The sequence below is a fragment of the Neodiprion fabricii genome, chromosome 7, assembly GCF_021155785.1.
Source record: "Neodiprion fabricii isolate iyNeoFabr1 chromosome 7, iyNeoFabr1.1, whole genome shotgun sequence".
In the NCBI taxonomy this organism is placed as follows: Eukaryota; Metazoa; Arthropoda; class Insecta; order Hymenoptera; family Diprionidae; genus Neodiprion; species Neodiprion fabricii.
The window spans coordinates 7,221,794-7,245,595 of NC_060245.1; the positions used below are offsets into that span (position 1 = coordinate 7,221,794).

Sequence of the window (23,802 nt, forward strand, 5' to 3'; positions counted from 1 at the left end):
CGTAGTCAATTAACCACGTATCCAGAATGCTAATTCGGTTGTTTTCTTTTCAATTTCATACGTCAACTTTATACGTGAATGATGGGAATTGAATGCATTTACTAGTTGTTGGATGTTGTCCTTGTGCAGACATGTTATTGTATCGTCCACGTATCGTTTGTGGAAAATTAATTCGAAAGGCAAAGAATTGACGGAAGTTTGTTCTATTTTTTCCATTCCCAAATTACCTGCACTCGGACTAATTGGTGATCCCATAGCTACTCCATAGATTTGTTTGCAAAAATTTCCGTTCATCGCTATGCTATTGATTAGATCATTGGTCTGTTTCGCTATTCCATTAGTCAAGTCTTTGCGTGCTTTATAGTTCTGTGTATGATTAGGAATTTCTTCATTGTTTTTTTCTGTTTTTTTCTCATCGTAATCTTCCCTGTCCATAATGACAGTACTATCGCCTTTATTCGCTTTCGTAGTAACAATGCCCTTATGTGATCTAAGAAATGCTTGTGCTTTTTTATAATAAGAATTACACTCTCTTGAATTGCTGATATCAAGGACTTGTCTAGCGACATTCGCTCCAACTCTATCCTTGGTTATAACATATTTTCATGCTAAAACAGTCTCAACGGAACATATTGGCTCATTAATAGGAATGTCTTTTTTATTACATGGTATAACATGTTTAGGACCAAGAGCTATCATGTTGTGAATGTTACCAGGTATCTCGTGCTTAGTTAGATTCACACACCAATTCTTTTGTATGTCAACATTTTGCCACGTTTTAATCTCTAATGCATCAAGTTTTTTGATGTTGTTCAATTTGATATTTAGCAACGTTTTTTCAGAGCTCTTAATGTCAGCGTTGAATCTATCCAGTTCTGATCGACTCGAATTATTTGCATGAAATTGGACGATTTGTTGATCAAGTTTTTTTTTATTCAATGCTACTACTTCTTGACGGTATTTATGCGCTATTTCCAGATTGAGAACAATCCGTTGTAGCTGTTTTAGTGACTTTTTTGAAAGAATTGTCGTTAGTTAAGTGAGCAATATTATTAAATTTAAATGTGACAAAGGATGGAATCAACCCTTATTGCTTACATTTGAGAAGGAATATTCGTCTATTTCTCATTATAGACAGTTTGTCTCGAGTTTTTCTTATCTTGTTTGCGTTGATGTTGATGATTTCGTTGTCCCGTTCACAAGGTGTCTTGATTCTTTGTTCCGGCATTTTAGACGAGATATCCGTACTTCCTTCTGGAACACCATGTAACAAACACCAGAAGTGCCAAATAATGTCGATATATGTAAGTTTGGAATATTTGAATTTTACACAGCAGTTCAACAATAAGATTGAACAGTGGCATTTTTGTACATTAGTTAAATTGTAAACACCGTATTGTTCTCATGTAAAATCGTGTTATTATTAATTTTACATTAAAGAAACCTGATGATGTTAGAAACGTCGAATAAAAGCATAATCGTGTGCGAATAGTGCATCGTTTCATTCTTGACCGTCACCCATCGAAAGGGGTGGAATCGGTAAGTGGTTCGATGGTTTTTCCAGGATATTCTGGGAAGGATCTGGAAATTTTCCGGACCCATTGCTTGTACAGACTGATCAAAAATGTAACGCGAGAGTCGACGATTAAGCTCATGTGGTAGCCGAGAAAACTCGCGAAATGGCCTCGTAAAGTGACTCAATGTTTTTTGCGTATCAGATGAATATTTACTCTTGAAAATACGTGATTCAAGTATCTTTGAGATCAAGGTATCCGATTCGACCATAAAAATTTATTTCTCACGCGCATTTAGACTATTTGGAGCCCTCGAAGTTGACGAATTTTTAATTATTTTTTCAAATGGCGTCCGTGGAACCAAACTATGGTTTTCTTTTTTCACAGTCTATCCTTGTCTCTTATTATCTTTTCTTTATGTTTTCCACGTCTCTAATTTGATCGTAAGTTGGGTCGCTCACCTAATATATCCGACTGAGTAACATCGTAAGCTTACCTCGTGCGCGACCTTAAATCGCTGCGCTTTATAAACACATCGTCCTTTGACTTTGGAGTATTGCTCCGTATTGTACGTCTTTCTCATTACCTTTCTTCTCCTATACCGATGTTAAGTAGTTTGTCCCTCTAGCTTATAAGACATCGCGTTGTAATTCTTTCTATTATCCTTTATTGATCGTCGAAAATATCCGAGCCCTTTTCTATTTCTTCTAGCTATCTCTCATCCACCTCATACCTATATCGCAAGATAGACTCCACGTATTTATTTTATAATTCACATTTTAGTATCAATTCTCTGAACATTCCTTCGAGTATCTTGTTTCTGTAAACTGCTACTGCAATTCCATCGTCACTCGATCGACTTGTATTTTTTTGCGTTTCGGTATCATTTCTCCCATCATTCTGCTTGACCTACGAATTATCGCGTCTGTTTACGTGTACAGTGATGACACAATTCTCTTGCCGTGTTGTTCTGCTTTCATTTGAATCGCTAACGTTTACTTGGAGGATCTTAGTCTTCCAGTCTCCTGTCTCACTAATTTGTTAAGTCTCACTTTCACCTCTTTCTCCGGCTGTATTTAATCTCCGGCTGTAAATAACGTCTCATCCTTTTTTTCTTTTTTTTTTTTATAGTGAATTTGATTATCTACAAAATAAAACCAAAAACAGCTTCTAACTTGTAAAGTTCTTAAGAAATTTTTAACGGAGTGTTTCGAAAATTAGAATTTTGCTGGCCTGATAAACAATCATTCCGTGTGAGCAATGATACATTCGTAACAGAACATCTCACAAATCAGTGAGACTAATCTGTTAATTATCAAACTTACGCTGAACCATTTTTCTTCAATTGGGTCCTGAAGATATTGTACAACGTCTTATGTTTTGAAATCGAAAACTTTGTATCCGTACTGTTGCGGTGGATCTTGGATACGTAGGTCAAAGTATTAACGACAACATTTCAAGTCAACGGTTCGACTCTGATCAGAGTCATCCTCAGGACATTATTTAATGCATGTATTGGAAGCAATTTCTTTACAAATGTCTTGTTGGTGACAAATATGAAACAAACATTAATAATACATATTAAAAATATGAATAAAAATCAGGGAAACTAACCTTGTAAAACTTGATCAATTAATAAAAAAATTAAATGTCAATCCATAAAGTACCGTCATTTTTTTTTTGTTTTATCAAATCCAAATAGTACAAAGTGCATATTGCAAAGGTACTAGGATAAACCTAGTGTCTCTGCTATAATTCACGGAATGCGATTAACGCATTTCCTAAATATCTGCAAAACTCTACTCTTTTTATCAATTTGTCATTAATTGTAATTTGTATATTATCAGGAACACTGTCCTCATAACTACCAAAAGTAATATACACTGTTTTCTCTGCATTCAGTGATAGCTTATTAAAAGCAAGCCAGTTTGAAACTTTCATTAGATATTTATTCATTTTTATCTTTGCCAATTCCCATGTATCATCGCTCGCTATCACATCAGTATCATCGTTATTATTGAATAACTTGGATCACTTTAGTACCAATATTATCAACTCCCCCTTTTCTAACTTTCATCTTCTCAACTATTTTTTTAATTTCATTTCCATTCGTACAATCAAGTAACATAGAACTATTTTTAAAGTCAGGTAGTTTCGTTTTATTGTATTTGTCACAATTGATCCTATCACTCAATTTTTTTCCTATATTACAGAAATAAGTATTAAATTCTTCAGCTATATTATCACTATTTTCAATTACCGTATTATTTTCATCAACTATATATTCTACACGGGTTTTTTTCATTAGTCTTATCACCTATTATGGAATTAACAGTGCCCCAAAGTTCTTTTCGATCTTCACTGTATCTGAGAATCTGTTTTTCTTTGAACTTATATTTAGCATCTTTATTAACTTTATCAAGAATTTTTGCATGATTTTTATAATTATCTCTCAGTTCTTTCTTATTGTGATTTAATATCCCCAATTTGTATAGATTTTCACTGTGATTACACGATATAATAATAGCCTTGGTAATCCAATTTTTCCTAGGTCTATTTTTCGAGTGAGATTTTTTTACTCTCAGATTTTTGTAGGAATGTGATATGCAATGTTTAATTTCATCTATAAGAAGACCTGTTGTAAAATTCGGATCGTACATTATTAGTCTTAGCCGATCTACTTTCTTTGCATTTCTTTTTAGTTTGCGATAGCCAAGTATTTTCATATTATTATCTACTTGAGTTTGTTTAGTTACATTTCTCAAGCTCAGTAACAGTGGGTAATGATCAGTTATTTTTGGTAGCAATTTCATAGCTTTGTAATCGACATCGTTTGTTTCAATAAAAATATCGTCTATGCAGGTACATGTATCCAAATTTGCTTCAGGTCTAGTTGTAGTTTCAAAACATTGTTTATATCCATATTCAAGCATACTAGTAAAAAATTCCTTTCCTATTGTATCTAGATTCACTTACTTTTTATATATTTATTTTAGATATATATTAGAGATATTTATATTAGAATCACCAACTATCTGGTGGTTATTGCAATTTTTTACTTTCTATGAGAAATTTCTTCAAGTTGCAAACAAAATCAGTCCTTGTTAAGTAGTATAGATATGACAGTTCTAGACCAAGCCATTACGTAACCAGGTGACGTAACCATGTGACGTAACCGGCTGACGTGCCCACGGCGGCCATTTTGAAAATGGCGGTCGTTTCGACGGCGGCCATTTTGATTCTTTTGATGGCGGCCATTTTTGATTTTTTGATGGCGGCCATTTCGATTTTTGCTTAGTTAGACGAGCGGTCATTCACACAGCGGCCATTTTGATTTTTGCTCAGCCGGATGAGCAGCCATTTTGATTTTTCATCGTCCGACAGTTTGATAATATGATTTTCACTATGACGTCATCAGCATAATCGACCGGTTTTACCGTCTGACGGTGGCCATTTTGATTTTCACTCAGTCGGATGGGCGGCCATTTTGATGTTTATCGTCAGACAGTTTGATAATGTGATTTATTTCTTGGTCGGACGAACAGCCGTTTTGATTTTTCGCATAATAAATAAATAAATGAATAAATAAATAAATAAATAAATAGATAAATAAATGTTAAGTATGTGAATTCACATTTTCAAATCCAGTCCAAATCGTTTCCGCATGATGGCGGATCGCCCGAGGCGTCAAGTGTAAATATTCATAATAATTAAACGTGTACAGTTTTATCCTATAGCTATCAGGGGGCTGGGACAAACCCTCAAGGTAGGGTGTCGGTCTGTACAGGTATCAACATGGAATCTCAAACTTTTTCACATCATGTAGAGTGGCAGGGAATTTGATGCCTGTACAGTCCAACTCGGAGATAAAGCGGCGATAATGGCTAGTTCTATCGGTGGGGGTGTTGGCCGGGTGGCGGGCTGCAGTGATGGCCCAGAGAAGGCATCTTTCATCTTTGTTTTTCACGTTCACCACCGCCCTCTTCCGCTGAATGTCCTCGGGCAGCTCAACGAACGTCGAAAGCCCCGCAGCGAGAGGCTGGTACCGGTTGATATTTCCGAGATTCGTTACAACTCCCGTTCGGATCCGGTTGGCGAAAGTTCGATCTCCGGCACGCCTGCTTTCATCCCCTCGCGGATGAATTTTTGTAGAGGTGGTGGTTGGGGATCGCATAGTTTATTTATGGCACATAACTGCATGAAAATTCGAGCTTGTTGAATTCCCCACCAAGATATTTCATTTGCAGGCGATTTTGCCCAGCCATGTTGCACATTTCAGCCAACTGATTTGAATCTTCTTGCAGGACCCTTGCGATTCTCGGTGGTAAGAAGACGTTGTTATCTTCATCGATCGTTGCCAGAACACATACCCCAAATTTCGTTTCGACCAGCCGTAAGCCCGTGATGTTGTACGCCGCTCCAATTTCAAGTTCCGACATCTTCTTGGTTGGTGGATGCTCCGGACTACCGACGTGGTTAACCTTTGTTAGATCCATCGCGTTTCAATCGGTTTCTTGTTTTTCACTAGTAAGTGCAGTTCACGACGCGAAGAGACGATGAGGCCCGCGTCATCATCGGAATAGGCCCACGTTTTATATACCACTCACCCCATCGAGTGGGAAATAAGCCTGGAGGTAAACTATTAGCGTAAAAGTTTACCGATCACCATCAACATTCCCAGCCTATCTAATTGCGGTGTCGCCACCCGGTCGATTAGCAGAAAAGAATGTATTCGAAGTATGTTGAAAATATTATTTTCGCTCTGAGAGTAAACTATTAGCGTGAAGGTTTACGGATTGTCATCAACATTCTCGACCTATCTAATTGTGGTGATCATCCCCAACCTATCTAATTGCGATGTTGCCATCCGGTCAATTAACACAAAGAATGTATTCGAAGTATGGTGAAAATATTATTTTCGCTCTGAAGGCGAACACTGCTGCAGTCGTTGAACGTTTTCCGGGCGCACAATCATACGTCGGGACGTATCTCATTCCTCGCTGATCTGACGACGTTCGATCCAATTGGCTTTGCGTTCATCGTCATCTGAATCGATGTCCGAAAAGATCGCGATCACCTCGTTTCCCCCATTTTTGAAAATGCAGGATTAATGTTATGTCCCGAACATATACCCTGTGCTGTCTGCGCGGTTGCGCGCGAGCTCTCCGGACACATTCAACGAGTCGCCGAAGATCTTGGAGCGAAAACTCCGAAGTCGCGTGGCTGAATCCTATAATTATTTCTTCGCCGGTAAACTGGTTATTACGTGTCATGATGATTTTAGCGCTTTCGTCTCACAAGAATTATAAAAGGGTAATTTCACAGGGAAAAGTTGACGCGAGGGATTTTATTAAAAGTGAGAATCGTAACCGGACAAATTGTGGAAAACTATCGGAATTGTGCGCGTCTCTCTGAAATTCAAATTACACCGATTATGAGCAGGAGCACGATATTTACCCGTGAAGTGACAGTGGTCGTGGCACTTTTTCTCCTCAGGGGTAAACGGCTTTTCGCAAATGTGACAATTCTTCGCGCGCATATGACAATCGTGTTGCACTTGGGTAAGGTAAGAATTTGGGAGAGTGATAGTCAAAGCAAACTATTAGCGCGAGTGAAATTTTACGGATTGTCGTCAACATTCCCCGACCTATCTAATTGTAGTGAACATTCCCGGCTATCTAATTGCGATGTCGCCAACCGGTCGATTAACGCAAAAGAATGTATTCGAAGTACGTGGAAAATATTATTTTTTGCCCGAGGCAAACTATTAGCGCGAAAGTTTACGGGTAACGGCGAAAAATCAAAATGGCTATTCGTCCGACCAAGAAATAAATCACATTATCAAACTGTCTGACGATAAAAATCAAAATGGCCGCCCATCCGACTGAGCAAAATTCAAAATGGCCGCTGTCTGAATGGCTGCTCGTCAGACGGCAAAATCGGTCGATTATGCTGATGACGTCATAGCGAAAATCATATTATCAAATTGTCGGACGATGAAAAATCAAAATGGCTGCTCATCCGGCTAAGCAAAAATCAAAATGGCCGCTCGTCTGACTAAGCAAAAATCAAAATGGCCGCCATCAAAAAATCAAATATGGCCGCCGTCAAAATGGCCGCCATCAAAAAATCAGAATGGCCGCCATCAGAAAAATCAAAATGGCCGCCGTCGAAATGACCGCCATTTTCAAAATGGCCGCCGTGGGCACGTCAGCCGGTTACGTCACATGGTTACGTCACCTGGTTACGTAATGGCTTGGTCTAGAACTGTTATATCTATACTACTTTGTAATATATTTTATACCCATCAATTGAAAAGTAACTATAATGATCTAACTTCCAAGTTTCAGTGCATGTAATTATTCATGGTTTTCTAGACATTTGTTTCAACATAATTTCCAATTTACCAATTTGAGCGTTCAAACTTCTCACATTGACATGCATGATCAAATTATCACTAATATCAATTTTCTAATTTAGCATAGTAAAGTTAGAAATAATTGTTTCACCTTGTATTACATCGAAGTTATTATTAACAAGTTCACTGGACATTCTTTTATTTCTTCTTTTGTTGATTTCTTATGTTAGTAAGTATATTGTGATTTTAACATGATTACTGTCAATGTTTCAAGTTTCATAAATAAATTATTTTCAATAAATTTTTTGTTATTTGACATATTAAATGAAATTCGGGGAATGGGTCATTTGAGACACAACAATTGGAGTCGAATGAGCCATGTTTAGTCATGTTCAAATGACTTCTAATATTTAGTCACGTTAAGAAAAATAATAAAAAGGTGAATGAGAAGAAGAAAAAAAAATGTAAAGAAAACAAAACTTCCGTCAGACACCAAAGAGGATGATTATTTTTGTCTAGTGTGCGCTGAGTCCCATTCAATCAGTCTCCCAGGAGAAGAGTGGGTACAATGCACTAGTTGCCGGGATTGGGCTCATGATAAGTGCACTTCTGGTGTCAGTGCATTTTATGTTTGTATGAACTGTGACAGTAACTGAACTATTTAAGTGTTTTTTTTTTTCAATACGAAATTTATTTAAGTTTGTTTTTGTTTCTATGAGGAATCTCAAATATTTTATTATGTTTTTGTTTCTATGTTTCATATATTTTGATGTGATAAGTTAGTATAACCCAATGGCTCTAGTGACCCCGTTGGGTGGTTCAAAAGACCCTGCCTGTGGGGTTTTTTTTAATTATTTCGAACCAATTGGGGGGGTAAGACCATTAAAATTCGATTTTCCCCTTCTTAAGGACAGGTCTGATCTACGTATAGAGATATAGACTCTACTGTGTCTGGTTTATAAGTACAAATAATTGATATCAATCCTTTTTTTTTTTCAAATCAATTTATTTTACATTTTTCACTTCATATTTAGTTCGAAGTTGACTTCGAATATCATTGATTGATGTAAAATTTCTATCTTCTCCTTCAGTCGTCTGAGCTCACGGTAGATTTGATTATTTATTTGCAAGTTTCCCCACAAACTTCTTTCGCCCGAGTCAGTTTCCGTTCTCGTGAGGAAGAATCGAACGTTTCTTTACAGCTACTGGGAACTATTCATGAGGTTCGTGAGGATTGTTTGATAAAACAAACAAGAAACGAGGTACGCGTAAGCCATTTTGCGATATCGTCGATCCTTTTTTGGTAATTGCAACGACGGATCAGTTTCTGAGATTTGCTCTATTTTTTTAGTTAAACAAGGCTTTAATGTATGAATAGATAATAGAGACATCTTCTCTACCTGCTTTCTACACCTGCACCTGCATTTTCCTCTATTCTCGTAAGTAAGGTTTTCTTTTTTCTATTTCGTCAAGCCACGAAGTTACTTGTATCGTATCTCTTCTACATCTTTTCTCTTTTCGTACTTTCTCTGATGGTTTGCTCTGCGTAAGTAACGTGGGTTTCATCTAATACCGCAAGCAGGGTTGCAAATAATGCATTACTTTTTTAATTGCATTAGTGTTTTCATTAAAAGATTAAATTTAATGATTCAATGAATGTTATTGCAATTGAATCATGTAATTTAATGGTTTAATGGAAATTATTTTCATTATGAATTGAAAAAGTAATAGTTACCGCATTACTTTTTGGTTAAAAAATTTGCAACCCTGACCGCAAGTGACTTCGCAACGGTCAGCACTTATTTAATTTGTAGCGAGTATTGCCTATTTTCTTGATCTTGCTTTGCTAGAATTGATTGATTCACCTGATATCGATGAACAGCAGCGGCTTACTATCGTTTTGCTCACTGTTGAATAGCTTCAATTGCCTTGTTTGACTTGAATTTGATCATTTATTGTTTCTCTGCAGTGATCGGTGAATTAATTGGCTTACAATTATTCACAGTTTATCTTTGTCACTTATTATCTTTTCTTTATGTTTTCCACATCTCTAATTTGATCGTAAGTTGGGTCGCTCACCTAATATATCCGACTGAGTAACATCGTAAGCTTACCTCGTGCGCGACCTTAAATCGCTGCGCTTTATAAACGGATCGTCCTTTGACTTTGGAGTATTGCTCCGTATTGTACATCTTTCTCATCACCTTTCTTCTCCGATACCGATGTTGAGTAGTTTGTCCCTCTAGCTTACAAGACATCGCGTTGTAATTTTTTCTATTATCCTTTATTGATCGTCGAAAATATCCGAGCCCTTTTCTATTTCTTCTAGCTATCTCTCATCCACCTCATACCTATATCGCAAGATAGACTCCACGTATTTCTTTTATAATTTACATTTTAGTATCAATTCTCTCAACATTCCTTCGAGTATCTTGTTTCTGTAAGCTGCTACTTCAATTCCATCGTCACTCGATCGACTTGTATTTTTTTGCATTTCGGTATCATTTCTCCCATCATTCTGCTTGACCTACGAATTATCGCGTCTGTTTACCTGTACTGTGATGACACGATTCTCTTGCTGTGTTGTTCTGCTTTCGTTTGAATCGCTAACGTTTACTTGGAGGATCTTAGTCCTCTAGTCTCCTGTCTCACTAATTTGTTAAGTTTCACTTTCAGCTCTTTCTCTGGCTGTAAATAATGTCTCTTCCGTTTTTTCTTTTTTTTTTTTGTAGTAAATTTGATTATCTACAAAATAAAACCAAAAACAGCCTCCAACTTGTAAAGTTCTTAAGAATATTTTAACGGAGTGTTTGAAAAATTAGGATTTTGCTGGCCTGATGAACAATCATTCCGTGTGAGCAATGATACATTCGTAACAGAACATCTCACAAATCAGTGAGACTAATCTGTTAATTATCAAACTTACGCTGAACCATTTTTCTACAATTGGGTCTTGAAGATATTGTACAATGTCTTATGTTTTGAAATCGAAAACTTTGTATCCGTACTGTTGCGCTTGATCTTGGATACGTAGGTCAAAGTGTTAACGACAATACTTCAAGTCAACATTTCGACTCTGATTAGAGTCATCCTCAGGACATTATTTAATGCATGTATTGGAAACAATTTCTTTACAAATGTCTTGTCGGTGACAAATTTGAAACAAACATTAATAATACATAATAAAAATATGAATAAAAATCAGGGAAACTAACCTTATAAAACTTGATCAATTAATAAAAAAATGAAATGTCAATCCATAAAGTACCGTCATTTTTTTTTTTTTATTAAATCCAAATAGTACAAAGTGCATATTGCAGAGGTACTAGGATAAACCCAGTGTCTCTGCTATAATTCACGGAATGCGATTAACGCATTTCCTAAATATCTGCAAAACTCTACTCTTTTCATCAACTTGTCATTAATTGTAATTTGTATATTATCAGGAACACTGTCCTCATAACTACCAAAAGTAATATACACTGTTTTCTCTGTATTCAGTGATAGCTTATTAAAATCAAGCCAGTTTGAAACTTCTTTTAGATATATATTCATTTTTATCTTTGCCAACGCCCATGTATCATCGCTCGCTATCACATCGGTATCATCGGCGAATGATAATATAGAATTATCCGACATGCTTATTAGTAAGTCATTTACATATATTAAGAATAGTAGTGGGCCTAATATTGTACCTTGAGGTTCTCCAACGTCGATTGAGCGGTAGTTGCTATAAATATTATTAATTTTGACTCTTCGTTCTCTACTATAAATGTAACTCCTTAGTAACACGTAGGCCTCACCTCTTATCCCATACCTGTAAATTTTTTGCAGCAATATTTTTGCATCAACAGTATCGAAAGCTTTGGCTAAATCCTGAAACGATACAATAGTTGTTGCGTTACCACTGATGTTGGAATTAATTAAGGAAGTTAGTTTCTCCGACGCATCGCTAGTCCCTAGATTTCTCATAAATCCGTATTGTTTTTTTTTTGACATTATTCTTTTCTTTATAACAATGTTATATATTCTGCAGTGAATTATTTTCTCAAAGATTTTAGCAGTATTTGATATCAGAGAAATTGGTCTGTAATTTTCAACCATACTTTTATGTTTTGATTCGTGGATAGGATTAATTTCAGCTTTCTTCAATGCATCGGGCCATGCACCAAGACTCGTGCACTGATTAAATAATACAGTTAGTGGCATAGCAATATGTTCAACAATAACTTGAACCACTTTAGTACTAATCTTATCAACTCCCCCTTTTCTAACTTTCATCTTCTCAACTATTTTTTTAATTTTATTTTCATTTGTACAATCAAGTAACATAGAACTATTTTTAAAGTCAGGTAGATTCGTTTTATTGTATTTGTCACAATTAATCCTATCACTCAATTTCTTTCCTATATTACAGAAATAATTATTAAATTCTTCAGCTATATTATCACTATTTTCAATTACCCTATTCTTTTCATCAACCATATATTCTATACGGGTTTGTTTTATCAGTCTTATCACCTATTATGGAATTAACAGTGCCCCAAAGTTCTTTTTCTTCACTGTATCTAAGAATCTGTTTTTCTTTGAACTTATATTTAGCATCTTTAATAACTTTATCAAGAATTTTTGCATAATTTTTATAATTATCTCTCAGTTCTTTCTTATTGTGATTTAATTTCCACAATTTATATAGGTTTTCTTTGTGATTACACGATATAATAATAGCCTAATCCAATTTTCCCTAGGTCTATTTTTCGAGTGAGATTTTTTTTTGCTCTCTAGTGACCCCGTTGGGTGGTTCAAAAGACCCTGCCTGCGGGGTTTTTTTTAATTATTTCGAACCAATTGGGGGGGTAAGACCATTAAAATTCGATTTTCCCCTTCTTAAGGACAGGTCTAATCTACTTATAGAGATATAGAGTCTACTGTGTCCGGTTTATAAGTACAAATAATTGATATCAATCCTTTTTTCTTTCAAATCAATTTATTTTACATTTTTCACTTCAAATTTAGTTCGAAGTTGACTTTGAATCTCATTGATTGATAAAAATTTTCGATCTTCTCCTTCGCTCGTCTAAGCTCAGAGTATATTTAATTGTTTATTTTCGAGTTTCCCCAGAAAGTTCTTTTGCCGGAGTGAATTCCCGTTCTCGTGAGGAAGAATCGAACGTTTCTTTAGAGCTACTCGGAACTATTCACGAGGTTCCTGAGGATTGTTTGATGAACCAAAGCTTTTCTTCTTTATCAGCTCCCATCTTGGTTATTAATGCAGACGCTATGGCGAATGAAGTTTTTAAAGATTTTCGTACTCACTATCTGAATTTTATTCTGTTTCTGCAAGACATCAATGTGTCCACTGCCTCCGTCGCCGTTGACGAGTAGCGAGAATTGTTTCTCATCTTGGGATCCGATTTGGTGTGGATGACTTTGTTCTCCGCGATACACGATTAAACATATCTTAAAAATGTCCGCAGCTGCAGCTAATCCTGCTTCTCCCCCGTAAATTCCATTTTTGTTCATACGTGATTTGTAATCACCAGCTGACCTCATTGTTGAACCGTTTTACTCATTACCTCTAATAAAGCCGGCAAATGTAGACCAATTATCCACTATATTTGAAACGATACTCAGTCTCACCTCTGCGCGTCGACGGGAATCATCTTGATAATTTGCATATTTATTTTTTTCGTGTCAGAAACAGATACCTATAAAGATATTTGTCAAAGACTGTCATAAACAGCCGATGACAGCTGTCAGAGGAAGCTTTGTTTGCTAGATGCTTTTTGTTTTGTTATCATCTTATCTCATCCCACCGCCAACTTCGTGCGTATACTATTGTTATTATAGGATTCGGGCTTCTTTGGCTTCAGACTTCTCTTTCATTTGTTCGAAACTTTTTTATTGGATAAAGAGATTATCCTTATTTACTTTCTTCTTTGGTGATAGTTTTTTCTTCTTTGTAGTTTCAGAATTTGTAATTCCCGCTTCATCGTCGCTGGAATCATTCGCTCCTTCATCGTCAGTTGATGAATCAGGTTTCTCTTTAACTGCGGTGTTATTCTTTGTAAATTCAGTTTCACCAACAAATCTTTGTAAAATAGGTTCAACGCTATAATCCGTGTTGTCAATATCTCTCTTTATTTTCTTTTTCAGAATGTCACATTCGTAACAGTCAGTCGTAAAGTGGTCAATTTTATACTTAGTATTGTAATTCTGGTTGCTGTCGGAGCGATTGCAACATTTCTCACGGTTACCTTTACAATTCATTGTAGCATGTTTAGCAGCACATTTCAGGCATTTGACTTATTTATCACACTTGCTACCTTTGTGGTTTAGCATACCACAATTGTAACAAGGTTCGACACCAGTCATGTCGTAAAGTCTGCAACGTTGTATGCGAATAAATATTTTTGACTGATTTTCTCTCATGACTTTATATATTTCACTAGGAACATCCAGGATCAATAAAGTCGATTTGTCATTTGGGTTTAATTGTCAGTGTAAACTTTTGCACTTATCAGTCATATTCTCAAAGTTTCGCGAATAAATATCATTTTCTTTTTCATTCAAATTCATTGTTTCAAAATTGTTAAAACCAATCGGTCTCATTACTGGATTTTTTGAGATTCTTGTTGTACATTACATGAACTAGAGAGGTTATGTTTCATTATTGACGCAACCTTGTCAACACTTTCTGTGTCAAATGATATTGGTTGACACTTTTTTTTTCTAATTTCTCATCGCTCCGTTGGGTTTATTTTTGATTCAACCGCAAACGTGTCAGAAATCGGAACACACGATTACTCTGTCCAAAGGTCGTTACAGAAAGAGAGTTGGAGAGAAGTCAGTAAATATAACATAACCCATTTCTTGTAACGAGTGAGCATAAATAAGAAGAAGAAAGTAAACAGAACCATAGAAAAAATGTAAGACAAGTGAGAAGGTCAGTCACGTACCTCCGAATTCATATCAGTGATTAGTTCAAGCGACATCTGATGTTTACATTAAATCACGCTTGAAAATCGTAAGATATATGAAAAAAAAATGAAACGTATATATATGTAAGTGTATATATGTGTTTTTTTAATGTATTTATATTTCCAAAATACTTATTACTTGCAGAGTGAAACACACACACTAGTCTGAGTGAGCATGCTACAGAAATAGGTTATACATTACTTACTTTATTATCTCAATTGCGTTTATCCACTTTTTTCTTTGCTCTACTTTCCAACTAGGTCTTGGAAATGCGTAACATTTGCACCGACTATTTCTGCCTGTATTTTTACAATTAACAACGCAACAACTATTATGAACCATTTTTACATTCAATTTTTACGTGTTTATTTACAACGGAAGCACGATTTGACGAAATTTTGTCCACTATGAGAGCTGTAATGGATTCAGTTGTCCCCACCATATACTCCGTTCCCTGCCAAAATCAAATTGGTGATTTAACGACAATGCATGTTTTTTTAACGCAGCGTGATGATCATCCGAGTCTTTGTATTCGTACTGATTGATTAACCAATCATCTCGATTAGGATACGATAAGATCAGGTTCTTTTCGTAGCAAAGATTGTTCGTTGGAACGTGATTTTAAAAATCGTTTATCGACCATCATTATAATACGAAACGAATCGACGTGAATTGAAAAATCAAATAAATCGTTCTCTGCATTCAAAAACTGTTGAAATAAACATTTTACGTAATTTATTGCATGAATTCAATATCGTCGAGTGACGGTCAAGGATGAAAAGATGCGATATTCGCACAGGATTATGCTTTTTATTCGACGTTTCTAACATCATCAGGTTTCTTTAATGTAAAACGAACAACACGATTTTACACGAGAACAATACGGTGTTTACAATTCAACTAATGTACAAAAATGCCACTGTTTCATTTTATTGTTGAACTACTGTGTAAAATTCAAATATTCCAAACTTACATGTATCGACATTACTTGGTACTTATGGTGTTTGTTAAATGGTGTTCAAAAAGGAAGTGACTACCCACATACCTACGTATACTGACAAGCCTATTCTCTTAATCTTAAATTATAACATTCATCTTTGAGAGTCATCCATATATTCACGTGTTAGTTGGTATGTTTTTATGTATTGTTTACGCGACAGTCAATGCTTTTCCTCTTGAGAATTTATATAATGTCAGAATGGGGGTAACTTAAATTTTCAACGTCAGTTCTTCTGCTGACTGCCTCGCTCTGGTGGGATGTATCATTTCTTCTACGATCCTCTTCTGCCAGTTGGTTTCTTTGTTTGTAATATTTGTATTTTCTCAATTAAAACTCTGTCCATCCACGAGCGAGTGACAAGCCAACCCTGATCTGTCTGGATTGCGCGTTTTAATATCATAGCCGTATACAGCTATCCGTTATTTCAGATGTTGCGACGATTGGCCGATGTAACACTTGTCACAATTTTTACAATCGATTTTATAGATAACATTGGTTTATTTCAGTGTGGCTGTTTTTGATTTTCAAGACGTAAATATGTCATTCAACTTACTAGTTGTGACGGAATGCCTGTTTTCCATCACGATACAATTAAATAAATTAAAATAATAAATCATTTTGTACATCTCCTTTACCACATCTCCGTGTCAGTGTTTGACAGAAGAACGCGAACAAAGAATCATCTTATCTTGTGGACGGGGAAATTCTGCTTGCTTGTATAAAAGTTGGATAATATGTGGAAATGTAATATAAATATGTGTAATGTGTACAATGTAAACTTATCAATAGCGATCCGATCGTGATTTAGCCTCGTGTTTGTCCAGTGTCGTCCGTTGATTTATTCGATCCTATTTTCTGCCTCTTCGTAATTTCCATTATTATTTATATTTGCCTTTTTTGGTGTGTAATTTAGGTGACTGTTCAACGTTAATAATTCAGTATGTCTTCGATAAAATTGGTTTTTTCGAAAATTTCACTCCATATTCAGATGTATATGTTTATCTTTCGAACGTGTTACCGGTTCGGTTGTCGTAGAGGGAGTGAGAGCGAGAAACGGTGAGGACTAGATTCCTAGGCCACGACCGCGACGGTCATGCCTTTACACGATCTACATTGAACTCTTGTTGTGATTTTGGCAGGCTTGTTCGACTATTACATAGTAACTTTGTACGAGACGTTGATGTTTTCTATAAATATTGTCTGTTTGATGTTTTGTGACAGGTCATCGATAAACGGGACTGATCCAAGCCTTTTCGTTTCTTAGTATCGATGTTATCAACGTTATTATACATGCGACTATTGTAGTATTTTTTTATTCGTTGTTCTTGTAAATGCCAGATCAATTCTGCTGTATAGTCATTTTTATTTATAGTTCTTGGTACCAAATTCTATCAAATAGGCCTATTGCTACACTATCTTTGTATATTGAAGCGAATGGTGAGATTGATAGTTAATGTATGTGGCAGACCAAGTTTCATCGTGAAATCAATCACTTTTCACTCTTCCTTCGTAGTCAATTAACCACGTATCCAGAATGCTAATTCGGTTGTTTTCTTTTCAATTTCATACGTCAACTCTATACGTGGATGATAGGAATTGAATGCATTTACTAGTTGTTGGATGTTGTCCTTGTGCACACATGTTATTGTATCGTCCACGTATCGTTTGTAGAAAATTAATTCGAAAGGCAAAGAATTGACGGAAGTTTGTTCTAGTTTTTCCATTACCAAATTACCTGCACTCGGACTAATTGGTGATCCCATAGCTACTCCATAGATTTGTTTGCAAAAATTTCCCTTCATCGTTATGCTATTGATTAGATCATTGGTCTGTTTCGCTATTCCATTAGTCAAGTCTTTGCGTGCTTTATAGTTCTCTGTATCATTATGAATTTCTTCAGTTTTTTTTTTTGTTTTTTTTTCTCGACATAATCTTCCCTGTCCATGATGACAGTACTATCGCCTTTATTCGCTTTCGTAGTAACAATGCCCTTATGTGATCTAAGAAATGCTTGTGCCTTTTTATAATAAGAATTACACTCTCTTGAATTGCTGATATCAAGGACTTGTCTAGCGACATTCGCTCCAACTCTATCCTTGGTTATAACATATTTTCATGCTAAAACAGTCTCAACGGAACATATTGGCTCATTAATAGGAATGTCTTTTTTATTACATGGTATAACATGTTTAGGACCAAGAGCTATCATGTTGTGAATGTTACCTGGTATCTCGTGCTTAGTTAGATTAACACACCAATTCTTTTGTATGTCAACATTTTGCCACGTTTTAACCTCTAATGCATTAAGTTTTTTGATGTCGTTCAATTTGATATTTAGAAACGTTTTCTCAGAGCTCTTAATGTCAGCGTTGAATCTATCCAGTTCTGATTGACTCGAATTATTTGCATGAAATTGGACGATTTGTTGATCAAGTTTTTTTTTAATCAATGCTGCTACTTCTTGACGGTATTTATGCGCTATTTCCAGATTGAGAACAAGCCGTTGTAGCTGTTTTAGTCACTTTTTTGAAAGAATTGTCGTTAGTTAAGTGAGCAATATTATTAAATTTAAATTTGACAAAGGATGGAATCAACCCTTATTGCTTACATTTGAGAAGGAATATTTGTCAATTTCTCATTATAGACAGTTTGTCTCGAGTTTTTCTTATCTTGTTTGCGTTGATGTTGATGATTTGGTTGTCCTGTTTATATGGTGTCTTGATTTTTTGTTACGGCATTTTAGACGAGATATCCGTACTTCCTTCTTGAACACCATGTAACAAACACCAGAAGTGCCAAATAATGTCGATGTATGTAAGTTTGGAATATTTGAATTTTACACAGTAGTTCAACAATAAGATTAAATAGTGACATTTTTGTACATCAGTTCAATTATAAATACCGTATTGTTCTCGTGTAAAATCATGTTGTTCATTTTACATTAAAGAAACCTGATGACGTTAGAAACGTCGAATAAAAGCATAATCGTGTGCGAATAGTGCATCGTTTCATTCTTGACCGTCACCCATCGATATTGAATTTATGTATTATCAACGCAGTCACGAACGCATTGGAGATTACGGGAAAGGATGAAATTGTGAAAAGCAGGTAGGTATATGGGAGGTCTGTCTGTAAAATGGTTTTAGACAGTCTTCGAGCAGATACTTTTATACCTGCACTGAGTCACAAATGTTTGGCAGTTCTGGGTAATAAAGGGGTGGAATCGGTAAGTGGTTCGATGGTTTTTCCAGGATATTCCGGGAAGGATCGGGAATTTTTCCGGACCCATTGCTTGTACAGACTGATCAAAAATGTAACGCGAGAGTCGACGATTAAGCTCATGTGGTAGCCGAGAAAACTCGCGAAATGGCCTCGTAAAGTGACTCAATGTTTTTTGCGTATTAGATGAATATTTACTCTTGAAAATACGTGATTCAAGTGTCTTTGAGATCAAGGTATCCGATTCGACCATAAAAATTTATTTCTCACGCGCATTTAGACTATTTGGAGTCCTCGAAGTTGACGAATTTTTAATTATTTTTTCAAATTGCGTCCGTGGAACCAAACTATGGTTTTCTTTTTTCGGGATGAATTTTACTTTTGACTAACATTGAATGACACTATCTTTGAGTCTGAATACTCAATTCCAAAAATCACCGAGAAGTTTTGTCAGTGACATTTTTCAACAGTCTACCAAGTATGAGTCGTGTTATTTCGAAATCGATGCTTATCATTATTCATATTTTTTCCTCATCGGGAATAAACATGGGGGAGTGGCTTAGCAATATGGCAGCAATAACTGGGATACGAGTAAATTGTTTTAGGTCACTTACGCGAATACAGAAGTACGGAAAATTTGGTGCAAGCTGTGACGCTTCGGTTGTTGAAGAGAGAATCATTACACCGCAAAAAACGCAACGAAAGAAGTCTTTCAAAGTTGAATACAGCTCACTCAGAGCATTGCATTATTCTGTCGGCAGATGTCACTGCGACATATTTTCGTTTCCAATAACAATTTCTGTTTTTCTGTTGCCTTCGTTGCGTTCAGCTAAAAATTTTTCTCAACGGGAGACTTTTTTTTTTAATAAATAGGTCCTTTTGAAACCATAAATTCGATAGATTCGTTTGTTTCGCGTACCCTGATGGCCACTCAACGTGATCGGCAACCGCTCCTGGCACTTCTGACATTATTCCTTCTTTGCTTTTTCTCTGACGTAGGACTCTTCACTAACATATTACACTTCGTTCGTCCAATATTTAACACACCAAAAACCAAAACTGCACATTATTATTTATTCCATGACCGCCATTTGCCAACTACGCTATAGCATACCATACTCTATCAATGTATGTTATCATACTGTCCGACATTATGCTCTCGGCTGCTAGAGCACCGAATATACCACTCTCTCTCCGTTCCCAACGTTTTTCTGTTGCGTTCGTTGCGTTCAGTAGTGGGCCCCTTTCGTCACCACGAGCATCGAGAGACACTGTTGCCTTCGTTGCGTTCAGCTAAAAATTTTTCCCAACGGGAGAATTTTTTTCTTAATAAATAGGTCCTTTTAAAACCATAAATTAGATAGATTCGTTTATTTCGCGTACCCTGATGGCCACTCAACGTGATCGGCACCGTTCCTGGCACTTCTGACATTATTCTTTTTTTGCTTTTTCTCTGACGTAGGACTCTTCACTGACATCTTGCACTTCGTTCATCCAGTATTTTATCACACCAAAAAACACAACTGCACATTATTATTCATTCGTGACCGCCATTTGCCAACTACGCATACCATACTCTATCAATGTATGTTATCATACTGTCCGACATTATGCTCTCGGCTGCTAGAGCACCGAATATACCACTCTCTCTCCGTTCCCAACGTTTTTCTGGTCTTGGCCATCTCGCGGTTGATCGGTCGTTACGACGTCATAATGCCAATCGTCACCCGGTCACCCCGTCATTCCGGATCCGTGACCGGTCGATAATTTATCATCCCCTGAGGACGAAACCTGGACGGGCTGCAAGGGCTCACCTTCCACGTTGCGCGTCTCAGCAGGGCCTGGGACCTGAAGCTCTTCCTCGCTATCATCCGACTCGGTGTCACCGACTCCTGTATTCCAAAGCTTTAGTTTTTCGCCCGGAACCAAGCCACAGTACGGCTTCTGCGTGCGCTGAGCACCCTTGACGTCCTCGATGACGTACCTATCACGATCTAATACCCTACTGATTTGATACGGCCCAGCGTACTTTGGCAACAACTTTTAACTCGCACCATCGTTCGTACAGACAATACGTCTGGCTACAACAATGTCTCCGCAATGAAATTTTCTGGGAGGAGCTCTCTTTTTATCGAACCTTGCCTCTTGCTCGCTTTGATTCCGCCGCATAACTTTACCGGCTGCCTCTCGAGTTTCTTCTCGGTTGTCATCGTACCGAGGTCCTCCTATGCTATTGAGGATTTGTGACTCGACCGCATTGCGAGGCCTGAGACCCAGCAATAATTCTGAGGGGCATTTTCCCGTTGCCTTATTGACCGTGTTGTTTAAACCCCAGACTACTCGCGGCAAGTCCTGATCCCATCTCTTTTCTTCACTCGAGCTAGCCGCTAACGTGCTAAGGATCGTTCTGTTATATCGCTCAACCTGGTCTTAAGATGACGATGTTGTTCGTTTGCAACTCTATCGAGAAGTGACCGTCGCCGAAAGCGAGACGTTGGTCTCAAGTGGGCCCCTTTCGTCAACACGAGCATCGAGAGAAACTGTCGCGTTCGTTGCGTTCATTATTTTAAAACTTTGATGATAATTTTTGTTTTTGCTTCAAATTATCAATATCTTATTAGCTTGGTACGATAGGTCCGAGGTTTGAGAAAATAGAGAAGCAAGCTATCGGAGTAACAACGTTTGATCGCCTGAGGGCAGCTCGTAATTGATCCCAGTTATACATATCGCTGTTTGTGTTTAATCCCATGGATTTGTGTACGTTGCTTCCGGCCGAAAACGGCCAAGACAGTGGATTGAATTTGCCCGTGACAGTTGCGTCTGCGGTGCAGAAAGTGCTTTCTGGTAAAGCAAATTCGGACAATACTTTGACGTGCATCGCTCCAAACTCTCAGTTCAACATACCTCAAAGCTCAGAAATTGCGCGAGCACAGTTTGTGTTGGTATTATGGATGTTGGTGTGATTAATTTTATTAAGTAATTAAAGATTTATTATAGGAAGATTGTTACTTTATTCAAAATGGAGTATCGGAGGTATGTCTTGACAAACTGAAGGATCAGAGTGTACTGACTCCTTGGAGCTATATTACTGTAGCTGTATTGTTAAAAATATATTTAAGGGTCTATACTGTGCTTAAAATTACACCTAGTTTTTATGACTATGTTCGAGTACTCTTATCCTTACTTCTAGAAAACTATAAAAGCAATCGCTACAGGGTTGACAATGTGTTTACCAGATGTTGCAAGAAAGTGAAAACTTTCACTTTTAAAATAAATAAAATAAAACTCAAATATGAGAAATATAATATCTCAAAAGAGAGAAACTTTTGTCGACGAACTCAATATTTCAACAGTTTGGTTACAAAATCCAGACCAATTGCTGCGATTATACAAAAGCACCTCGACTGCGTTGTAAATGAAATTTCATATCTTACGGTTTTTAAAAACTTCTCGTGAAACGTGTATTCTACTTCAACGGTTTGAATATTGTTAGAATTGTACGAAAATGCTATACGTAGATTACTAGTTACTGCAACATTTTTATCTACTTCTTCGATTTACTGAATTTTTTTAGTTAAATAATGCCTCTATGTCAATTTATTGCTCCACAACATCAAATTACCACCAAATTTATGAAAACACATTCTACGAGTGACCGCAACGACCAACAAAAAAAACATTACATCCCAGATTTTCTGGTTACGGCTGCAAAACTTGTTTCTATTTTACAGCCGGACTTATATTCTCTGGTTACGGTAAAGAAACGAAAATACTTAGAATTCTATAGTGGCCGCAATAAGAAGCTTCTCTGGGTATGGGAAAAAAAGCTTCTTCATATTTTGATAGTAATAGTTTTAATTACAAATAAGAAAATGCAGATGACCCAAGTATTGCAAATTAATCGATTTGCGCGTGATTGAGAAGAAGTGTCTTATCAATAAAGCAGCAGTCAAATTACGTACACGAATTGATTGATAAATATGAATTTTTGCTACATCATAAATTAAAGTGTAGACAAGATTTTACGGCTCGCTTTGATCCATGTATTTATTTTACTGAGAATAATTTTCACTCGATGCACCTAAAGAAAAAAAATCACGCTAAAAAAATGGTAATGTTGGATTCCGTGATATTAAGCTCAAAATTGCTTCGACATGTATCCATTGAACAATGAGATACTATATTAATGCAACACACCAGCGTCAAGATAATCACCGTAACTGGAGAAGTTCCGTGTTTCTCTTTTATTTGAATATCATCAATTTGATAATAATATTGAGTCATTGTGTTCAATCTATTTTGTGAGTTGACCAAATTAATTACCTTCAACGTGACTGAATCACACTGACAAATCTACTAAACGATCTCCGTACCTTTATTCGTTTAGATACTTGGATATTATTTATTAAAAGTGTGAATTGGTCATAATAATTGAATTTCCGCAATCCGAGTAATCGTTTGTTAATATTGTTAATTTTTGTCATATCTAGTCACCGTCAAACACGCCGAGTCGCCCACAGCTCAAATCAAGAAGACCGACGAAAAGTAAGTGACAACTTTCATTTCGAAAGCTGAATCAAAAGAGAAAAACTCCACGTTCACCTTAGATAAATCGTGTTCAATAATTTTCTCCTCGTACGAGCGTTAATGTATTTCGATCTCGAAAAGTAACAATCAAGTATGCTCAAGAATTGGTCGAAATGAACGATTTAGTATAATATGAAATACTC

General features: G+C 36.5%; 1 protein-coding gene across 2 annotated transcripts in view; it reads left to right on the plus strand.

Annotated features, from left to right (window-relative positions):
- Positions 1-9,175: 9,175 nt before the first annotated feature.
- The window catches only part of LOC124186471 (odorant receptor 13a-like), a 95,825-nt gene continuing 81,198 nt past the window's right edge, over positions 9,176-23,802 (plus strand). The window contains exons 1-2 of one of the 2 annotated variants that reach the window (XM_046578220.1): positions 9,176-9,311; positions 23,563-23,617. The gene's annotated coding sequence lies outside the window, so the exon portion shown is untranslated. The remainder of the gene's footprint in view (positions 9,312-23,562; positions 23,618-23,802) is intronic. The other variant, XM_046578221.1, reaches the window with a different exon arrangement.